Raw genomic sequence first — 10,107 nt, forward strand, 5'->3', positions numbered from 1 at the left:
CTTTACGTTTCGAGCCTACGCTCTTCGATAGAAAGGTATAAGAGGAAATAAATAAAGAGAACATGCAAAAAGCATGTTAAGTTCAGTGGTCCATCATGGCAAACGATTGGAAAAAAGAGGTTGTATGTAAGGGAGATAATAATAAAGAGAGCTTGAATGAAAGGGATCCTAACAAAACGAGATACGCAAGCGCGCGCGTGTATTTCAGAATGGTGTGTATGAGGGTGTAAGTGTGTATGTGTGAATGGGGGCGAGTGAGTTTAATATGTGTGCGTGTGCGTGCGTGTGCGTGTGTAATGTGTGTGGGCGTGCGTATCATTGTGGCCAAATAGTGTGCATGTGTATAGTGTATGTAAGTGGGTGAAAATTAATTGTGTGTTGCATGTGTTTATGCGTGTTACGTGAGTGTGTGTTTGTGTGTATGTGTATTTATTGTCTGTGTTCTGGTACTATGTGCTCGTGTGGGTGTCGGTATATATTGTCTGTGTTCAGGTATTATGTGCACGTGTGTGTGAAATGAGTAATGAGTTGAACAGTGTGTATGGATGTGTGTGTGAGGGTACCGAGGTGGGCGGTATGCAGATGTGCAGGTGGAGGATGTGGGAGGTGAGTGAGACTGCGTGTGGGATTGGTGTCAAATGAAGACAGGAGGTGAGGTTGGTGTCAGATGAAGAGAGGAGGTGAGTTGAGCCCATATGGGGCAAAGGAACGAAAAGGGAAGATTCATCTTGTTCACGGTGAAGGCGGGTGTCCGGGTGGCGCCTATGTAGAGACAGTCCAATCACAGACAGATGTTGCAGCGAATGACCGGTAGAGCGGAGAGGGCGCGAGACCGAGGTGTCATAGCCGAGTCTGACGCCCCAGACGTGCTCGGCGAACCGGTTAGGCAAGCGGTGTCCAGTTTGACCAACGTACAGGGAAGGACAGATAGAGCAAGAGATGCAGTAAATGACATTACTAGAGGGGCAGGTAAGGAAGTTGGTGACGTGATAGGAACGGTGAATGGTGCCAGTAAGGATGGTGGTGTTGGAGAGGTAGGGGGAGGTGCGACAGCGTGGGTGGGAGTAGGGGAAGGAGTCAGGCTGGGAGCTGGGGATAGGCAAGAAACTTTGGACCAGGAGGTCACGCAGGTTATGGGCTCGTTTGAAGGAGGGAAAGGTAGGTTAGGCAAGATGTGCGAGGTGGAGGGGTTGGACTGAGGCCGCCGGAAGGCTCGGATAATGGTGCTTTGGAGGGGTGGTAGGGGAGAGGGAAACGGGAGACAGATAAGGGTGGAGCTGGTACGATAGAGAGCTGAGGCACGGTCCACATATCCTTCCGGGCAAAGGTAATGTGGATAATAGTGAGGGGATATCCACGTAGGATGAAGTGGTGAGCCATGATTTGAGACTGGATCTCAAAGTGATGGTCGTCTCGACAGAGCTTGCGAAGATGGGGTAATTTGGGAGTAGATGGAGTGCTTCTGGTGTGAATAGGGTGGGCGGAGGAGAAGTTAAGGTAGGAGTGTGAGTCTGTATGTTTGTAGTGGATAGAGGTAGTGAGAGGCAAGTGGTGAATGCTCACAGAAATGTCGAGAAATTCGACGGAAAAGTTAGATATAGGAGGAAACGTTAGATATAGCAGGAGAATTCGAGGGCAGGATGGAAGAAGAAGAGCAAGGAGTCTAGTTGTTCGCGAGAGAGTGAGGTCGCGCCGATACAGTCATCGATATAACGACTGTATAGCTCGGGACTGGGACCAATGAATTGTGAAAACATTTGGGCCACAATGTAGCCAACAAACAAGTTCGCATAGTTGGGGTCCATTCTCGTCCCAATGGCCACGGGTGGGGGGGGGGCAGGCCAAAGGTCTATAAAGCGTTTAAGTGTAAGAAGACCTTCGTTGTGTGGGATCACAGTATGTAAACTTTTGATGTCAAGAGTGAAGGGAAGTTTAGAGGGGCCAGAATGGAAGGAAAAAGAATTAAACAGCCGGAGAGCATGGTTCGTGTCGTGGATGAGGGAGGGGAGGGAAGCCATTAGGAGGACAAGGACACGGTTGAGGTATTTGGAGATCTTTTCCGCGGGGCACTTGCAAGCGGAGACGATGGGGTGGCCAGGATTGTCGGGCTTGTGGATTTGGGGACAATGAGGTTGGAGGTGGTGAGAGGAAGGCGGGAGGAGGAAATAAGGTCGCGAATAGTGGAGGACACAGTTTGTTAGTAGTTAGACATAGGATTGGAGATCAAAGGGCAATAGAAGGAGGAGTCTTGAAGTCAGCGGAGAGCTTCAGCATCGTAATGATCCGCGCGTCACATCACTACAACTCCACCCTTGTTAGCCGGTTTGATGACAATATTTTTGCGGCGTCGGAGCCACCGAAGGGCCAAGAGTTCGGCTGGGGACACGTTGAAATCTCGGGGACGCTTGCGAAAGTGGAACCGGTCCGCATCACGTTGGCAGATGCTTGCAAAACAATCAACTGCTTGGAACTGGTCAGGAACTAGCGTCCAGCGGGATGGTCGGTGGCCCAGGTCGATGAAGCAGTCTTCTTCATTAGATGCAATGCATGTGTATAGCCACACACACACACACACACACACACACACACATGCACACACACACACACACACGAAGGGTTATTTAGTGACTTTGCGATGGCTGTGCACATACACACACAGACGATGTGCGCGCACACCCACACGCATATTCATGTATAAAACCGATGTGTGCAGTCAGTCAGTCACAGGACTTTTATTATTATGCTAGCATAATTCCACCTTCATGTTTTTCATTTCTTCACACCAGGTATTTGTGTAACACCCTCTCGACTCGGAGATGATATTAATAAACCAAGAATTTATGTTGTATGGCATTTGACATACCCCTAATTATTTATATGTCTACACGCTGTTCATATACATGCCAATGATCACTCTTGAGTTATTTCTCTTGGCTCATTTTTGTATAATATATATATATACAGTATATGTGTGTGTGTATGTGCACGTGACGTGCGTGCATGTGTGTGTATACATGTACATAACTATCTTTGTATATATATATATACATATATATATATGTGTGTGTGTGTATGTGTGTGTATATATATATGTATATGTATATATATATATACTGTTGTATATGGCGGCGAGCTGGCAGAATGGCGGCGAGCTGGCAGACACGTTAGCGCGCCGGGTGAAATGCTTAGCGGTATTTCGTCTGTCGTTACGTTCTAAGTTCAAATTCCGCCGAGGTCAACTTTGCCTTTCAACCTTTCGGGGTCGATAAATAAAGTACCAGTTTCGCACTGGGGGCGATATAATCGACTCAATCCCTTCGTCTGTCCTTGTTTGTCCCCTCTATGTTTAGCCCCTTGTGGGCAGTAAAGAAATATATATATACTGTTGTGTCTGGGGAGAGTAATTTTCTTTTTGTACCTTATAATTTAACACACTCACCGGTAAAATTTCTACTTATTTCTAAGGCACAAATAGAAAATCACTCTCCCCTGACACAACAGAATATGCTTCATCACACGAACTCACAAACCAAATCCAAAAACGATCTATCTATCTATCTATCTCTATCTATCTATCTATCTTTTATATATATATATACGTATGTATATATATATATATATATATATATAATATATATATATGTGTGTGTGTGTGTGTATATATATATTATATACGCGAGAAAGAAGCAACAAGAATGGATAGGTTTTTTGTACGATCGTTTCATACAAGGACAGGTTTTATTAAAAGTTGCAAAGATTACAGCATATAAACGAGTCCCGTACTCATCAGCTAAAATACATGTGAGATTCTCTAGACATCCTAGTGTTTGAGGCTATACTCATGAAGTAATGTAGATAATTAACATAAACAGATTTCTAAAGTTCATTAAAGTTCATTAAAGATGATGTACAGTCTTATCACAGAATTTTAAAAAAGTTTTGATAGCATCACAGAGAAGGTGACCTAATCCATATGAATTTCCATAGATATGATGAGGGATTATATACTCACAGAAGACAAATTTATCCATTGTTAATTACAACGAGGTTAATTACATCAGTTTTTTGAGAACAGGGAAATGAATAGTACTTATTCGCTGCTTAATTGAGGCTTTATTTAATTTCAAACTCACAATTTTTAAATTCTTAATTTTAAATCTTATTTGTAATATTTAATTTTAATTCCTAACTTAATCTAATTAAGTAGCATAACTCTAATAATTATAATGAGTTACTGTAGCCCCATATTCTATTTCAAAATTAAATAATAAGGCTATTCCCTCGGTGATAATATGATTATCTTCATTATGATAGACAATCCCCTAACACCTTGTAAATGATCTTATAAGATTTGACCTGTAGTCAGTCAATGTATGAATAATAACGACAACTCCTTAAGACAATAAAATGAATAAATTAAATAAGTAAATTTTTAATGACTTTTTGATAAGATTATACTTAGATTTTCCTAATGTATTTTCTGGTGTTTTAGCATCTGACCCCTTAACCCCTGACTGTGTTATCTCTTTAGATTCTCTTTAAACTCATAGCTGATTTCAACAGCAATAAATTAACGGTTTACTGGTCAAAGAATAATATTCTCCTCTAGTTCCTAGATGCCTGTTGATTAAAACCAGACTTGCAGTCTACTACTCTTCTGTATAACTAGAACCCTCTTTTTTTCTTTTTCTTTTTTTCCCTTCTTTCCCTATTTCTTTCTCTTTTCTCTTTTTCTTTTTCTTCTTCTTATTCTCTGTTTCCTTTTCTTCTCTTTAGTCCCCCTTCCCCCCCCCTTTTGCTCCCTCCTCCATTATTTTCTCTCTTTTCTTCTATTCCTTCTCTATTCTTGGCCGCTCTAGAAAGCCCTTCAGCCTTTAAGAGTTAAATAGCTACAGCCTCTTGTGAATAGCAGTAATGTGATTAATGTGGCAAATACCTAATCATATAACAAGGATTGATACCTACCTCATTGTGTTCAACCATTGAAAATTTATCGCCTGTGAATATGAAATTCATCTCCATTTCTCTGGAAATTTACATCTACACCATTGGAATTTGTGCATCTATACAAAGGATTAATTCACCCTCTCTGTAATGCTAATAAGCAGGAATTGAGACCCACCTCGTTGTAATTAACATGGATAATTTGTCTCTGTGAGTATATAATCCCTCATCATATCTATGGAAATTCATATGGATTAGGTCACCTTCTCTGTGATGCTATCAAAACTTTTTTAAATTCTGTGATAAGACTGTACATCATCTTTAAAGAACTTTAATGAACTTTAGAAATCTGTTTATGTTAATTATCTACATTACTTCATGAGTATAGCCTCAAACACTAGGATGTCTAGAGATCTCACATGTATTTTAGCTGATGAGTACGGGACTCGTTTATATGCTGTAATCTTTGCAACTTTTAATAAAACCTGTCCTTGTATGAAACGATCGTACTAAAAACCTATCCATTCTTGTTGCTTCTTTCTCGCTTATAATCACCCCACATTACTGTATTGTTAAATCAGTATAGTTTTTTTTTTGGTGCATCTAAGTTAGGTACCATATTCAAGTAAATTCATTTAAATTAACTTGAATCTTTATTCCTCTTTGATTATATATATATATATATATACATTTTTATGCATGTATATATGCATGTATGTATTTATATAGAGTGACAATGGGCGTGTAGGCATTTAGTACTGTAGATAGATGACAATGAATACAAGAGAGAGAGAGAGAGAGAGAGAGAGAGAGAGAGAGAGAGAGAGAGAGAGAGAGGAGAGAGAGATCTGTAGGATTTCGCATACGGCATTACACATATGAACAAATAAATCTTGTTACAAAGCCTTGGCGTTGATCAGATATAAATCGATATTTTCAATATAAATTGGCCAATCGATCCCACAGTCTTTGCATGTGTGTCTGTAGGTCAAAACTATAACGTTGGTTATGACAGTGGTAGTGATAGTGCAGGTCGTATGGTAGGATCGAAGGAAGTTCTAGTATTGGAAATGTTAGTTATATTCGAAATACAGTGGCTGGTAGTAAGGATGTCTTGTGGTACGGTGTTCGTTATGAAGTTGTGATGTCGTGGTGTTTGTCATGGATTTTGAAACGATGTTTAACTTCGTTACTATTATGACTACCGCAGTCGTCGCCATCAATTCCACGATCACCATTAGCATTATCATTGTCATCATTATCATCATCATCATCATCATCATCATCATCATCAATATCAACATCATCATCATCGTAGTCGTCGTCGTCGTCATTGTCGTAGTCGTCGGCTTCAAGATCATCATCATCGTCGTCGTCTTCGTTGCCGCTGCCGCCATCATCGTCGTCGTGGTCATCATCGTCATCATCATCATCGTCGTCGTCGTTGTCATCGTCGTCGTGGGACGCTTTTGATCATATCTCTACACGATCAGATTTGACTTACTGTAGAATACTAAAAAGAAAATCACTTTATTTAAGACTCAAGTTGAGAGGAATGGTAGAGCGACCTATAAAATAATTTGAGTTGTTTGGGCCCTCAACCTTCGACGGGGTGGTAGGGATACGATCATGATTTACTATAGTAAGTTTTCCCCATCTGTCGCAGTTGTGTACCATAGCTTGGGTCCTGCCAAACGATCTTCCTGTTCATTCTTTGGCGTCTTCTTTCTATCTTTTTCTCTGTCCATCTTAGCTCCAAGGCACAAACTGCCTAGTATAGTATCATGTCTGTAACTCAGTGGTTCTCAAACGGTACGTCGCAAAAAATGTCTAAGTAATGTGCGTGTTGTTTAAAAATAGAAAATTCAAGGATTTAGAAAATCAATACCAATGCTTGGATATAACGAAATCTGTTATTCGTGATTTTGCTATGTACAAGTATGATTAAGAAAACAAGGTGAGTAGTAGTTTCATATAGATACATACATAGATATATAGATAAACAACCTGGAAACTTTCACTATAGCTGTAGTCTAACTGTATAATTGGAATGCGTCTGGAAGAGACCTAATAGATGGATATTGATATCAGGGACTGACATTTTACAGAAAACCCTTAATATGTATATTCAGAAGGGCAATGAAAGGTCAGATTGACATGATAAATCGTTTTGCTATAGGATGGACAAACCTTGTGGCCATGTATGAAGTCATGGAGATGAAAGAAAACCATAGACCCATTGCTTGCCTAAACTGTATATAAGCTCCTTCAACCAGTTCATCCTGATCATTGTTAGTTCAACATTAGTGACTAGTGAACTAGCAAGAGGAAAGAAGGGAGTGTGAAAATGCGCCAAACAACTTTTGACAGTAAGGCTTGACGGTAGGAAAAACATTCAGTTCTATTCCACATTTAAGGTTGCCGATGTGTCTACAATTGGCAAAAGTACCTGCCACCTTAGTTACAACCACTGAGAGGCTCACACAGACTGGGCATCAATTCTTACATTTAGAACTGATAGTGGAACACCCGTCTCCAATTTTATAAGATATTTCGAAATGATTATTGCAAGGAGATAGTCTTTCTGTAATTCTGTTCATTTTGGAATTAAATCCATTATCATTCCTGCGACAAAATAATCAAATTGCTACATGATAGGACTAGCTGACGTACCCGGTAATTCCCGGGAAAGCGGGGCTTATCCCTTGGTTCCGTTCTCATAATTGTTTCGCTAATCCAAAACAACAAAACAAAGTATGTAGCCCTTAAAACGGTTTTTGTGTATTTACAGAGAATACTGAACTGTCTTACACAGGATCTTGTTTTAGGAATTCCCAATAAGTTATGAATACCCAAATTGTGAAGTCAGTTATGTAATAACATGATATTAGTTACCTGATAGTAAGAATTCAAATCAAGTAGCTCCGAGTATATAGAACATAAGAGGAAATACTAATTGGGTATATATACTAAAATCGTGAAGCATGTTACGTAATAACAGGCTAATCAGATATGAGATAATAACAATTCAAAGTAAATAACTCTGAAAAGGACTTTTGTGCGTTACTAGAGAATATTACCCTCAGGGGCGCTAGTGTTGGTATATTCGTGAATAAGTCACTAACCGAAATAAGTGGATCTATTGTTTAGGAAAATGCTATTTACTTGTTTACAGGCTATACTGGATAAATTACGAAAATAACTCTAACAGCTCAAATACTAAGAAATAAGCATACTCAATTTCATTTTCATCAAATGATTTAGGAAAATGAATGGGTTATTTCCTTTGGCTATATATAAGGATCCCTTCCAGGGGTGAATGGGTTATTTCCCTTGGTTTTCAAAATAAAATATATTAGATACATATATATATAAGGATCCCTTCCAGGGGCCCTATTATTGATTTTTTTCAACAATCTGAGTATGCCATGAGGTTTTCAGACATAAGCTCTAGTCACGCGTCAAGTTTCATCAAAATCGATAAAACAATGTAGGCGGAGTTAGCTAACAACTCCAGAAACACACCCAAAGACAGAATTTTTCACATGTAGATGTACAACTGTTAGAAATATTAATGTAAATCATAGATTCTTTGGGGATGACACGAAGATTTCTGCTAAAAATGTTAATAAGGTCAAAAAGAAAAGAAAAATCAACTAGAATTAGCAACATTTTCAGCTGACATGGGGATGAAATGTAGCCAAATAAAAATAAAATGTTCGCATTTAATTGTTGAGCGTAGAAAATCAATTCCACACACCCAAAACCAGAGCACCACTGGTCTCACCGTCTCTTCCTTTCTACGAAAAGAATGATGCAAATACCTAAACATCGAGGAAAATATATCATATGAAGATGATGTGAGTAAAGATAGAGTGACCTGGGAACATTATACTAAACGTAGAGAAATGTGGCAGTCGGAATCTCCCGTTTTATAAGACAATGTTCCACAATGCATTTGCAATACCAGTGTTGATTCCACCTTTCGGTATACTTGACTGGTCGGTAGAGGAAATCCACTTCATAGATATTAAAACCGGAAAGATCCTGACATTGTTTGAAAACTTCCACAGAAACAGTGAAATCGACAGGCTCTACGAAATAAGAGATGAAGGAGATAAAAGCTTGAAATTAGTGCAGACAGCTCAAATGTCGTACAGTCTATCTCAGACAGTACCTGCTAAGTAATAACAGCAAAAATAGTACTTAAACTTAGAGCTGAAAAACGAAGAGAACATATTCCTGTCTGCAGTGAGCTCCTCAGGAAGTACTCTCTTCTTGACGATCTCTGATACATCCCCAAAGCAGCCAGACTAACATAGTTCAAAGAAACCTGGATGTGAAACACTCAGCACACCAAAAGAGTGTCTGCATGGTCATGTTTCCCGAAGATTGGACGAAAACAGTAATATTAACATGAAGTGCACCAGTGGTATTTAACTCACGCAAGTCCAGTGATAAACCAGCAGAAATTCATGATCTACATTTAGAAAAACGAAACTTAGGCAATACACTGCTTTCTTAGTTCTTGAACCCCAACTCAAACGAAGTTTACAGAAAGCTGAAAGAGAAAGTGCAGATTGCTCTAAGGAAAATTAAACAGGAATGGTAGAATGATAGAGCAAAAGGGGCACAAGAAACAGCTGACAGAAATGACGCCAAGGATTTATAATCTTATGTTAAGGAGGTATATGGCCTTAAATCTTTCTTCAATAGCTCCAGTGAGAACAGCAAATGGACGTTTGTTTCTGACTGACACCGCTTCTATTCATAAGCGCTGGGTAGAACGTCTTTCTGTACTTTTGAATAGACCATCATCTGCTGACATGAGGATGATAGAAAAAATTAAACACCTTCCTGTTATAGAATAGATGGCATTTGAACCAACTGTAAATGACATTTATTTAGGTGTGAATAATCTGAATAACAATAAGTCTCCAGAGTTTGATGGAATCTGTGCAGAGATCTTGAAATATGGGGGTGACAAAATGCTTGAACTCTTAAATATGTTAATTTGTCACTTAGAGAATTGAGAAAATGCTTCAAGACTAGAATAATGCCAGTCTGTATAAAATGATGGAAATTTGGACACAGAAATATATCTGCAAATTCAAAGGGCAGTACAAGCATTTGGTGGCTTGGATTCACGCGTTTGGCGCCAAC

The 10,107-nt window shown here is 39.4% G+C and overlaps 1 long non-coding RNA gene across 1 annotated transcript in view; it reads left to right on the forward strand.

Moving 5' to 3' along the window:
- The first annotated feature begins 221 nt into the window (after positions 1–221).
- LOC118763269 overlaps positions 222–10,107 on the forward strand; it is a 10,744-nt gene continuing 858 nt past the window's right edge. The window contains exons 1-2 of the long non-coding RNA XR_004999020.1: positions 222–232; positions 2,132–2,141. This is a non-coding gene — a long non-coding RNA (uncharacterized LOC118763269). The remainder of the gene's footprint in view (positions 233–2,131; positions 2,142–10,107) is intronic.

The sequence above is a fragment of the Octopus sinensis genome, linkage group LG4, assembly GCF_006345805.1.
Source record: "Octopus sinensis linkage group LG4, ASM634580v1, whole genome shotgun sequence".
Taxonomy (NCBI): Eukaryota; Metazoa; Mollusca; class Cephalopoda; order Octopoda; family Octopodidae; genus Octopus; species Octopus sinensis.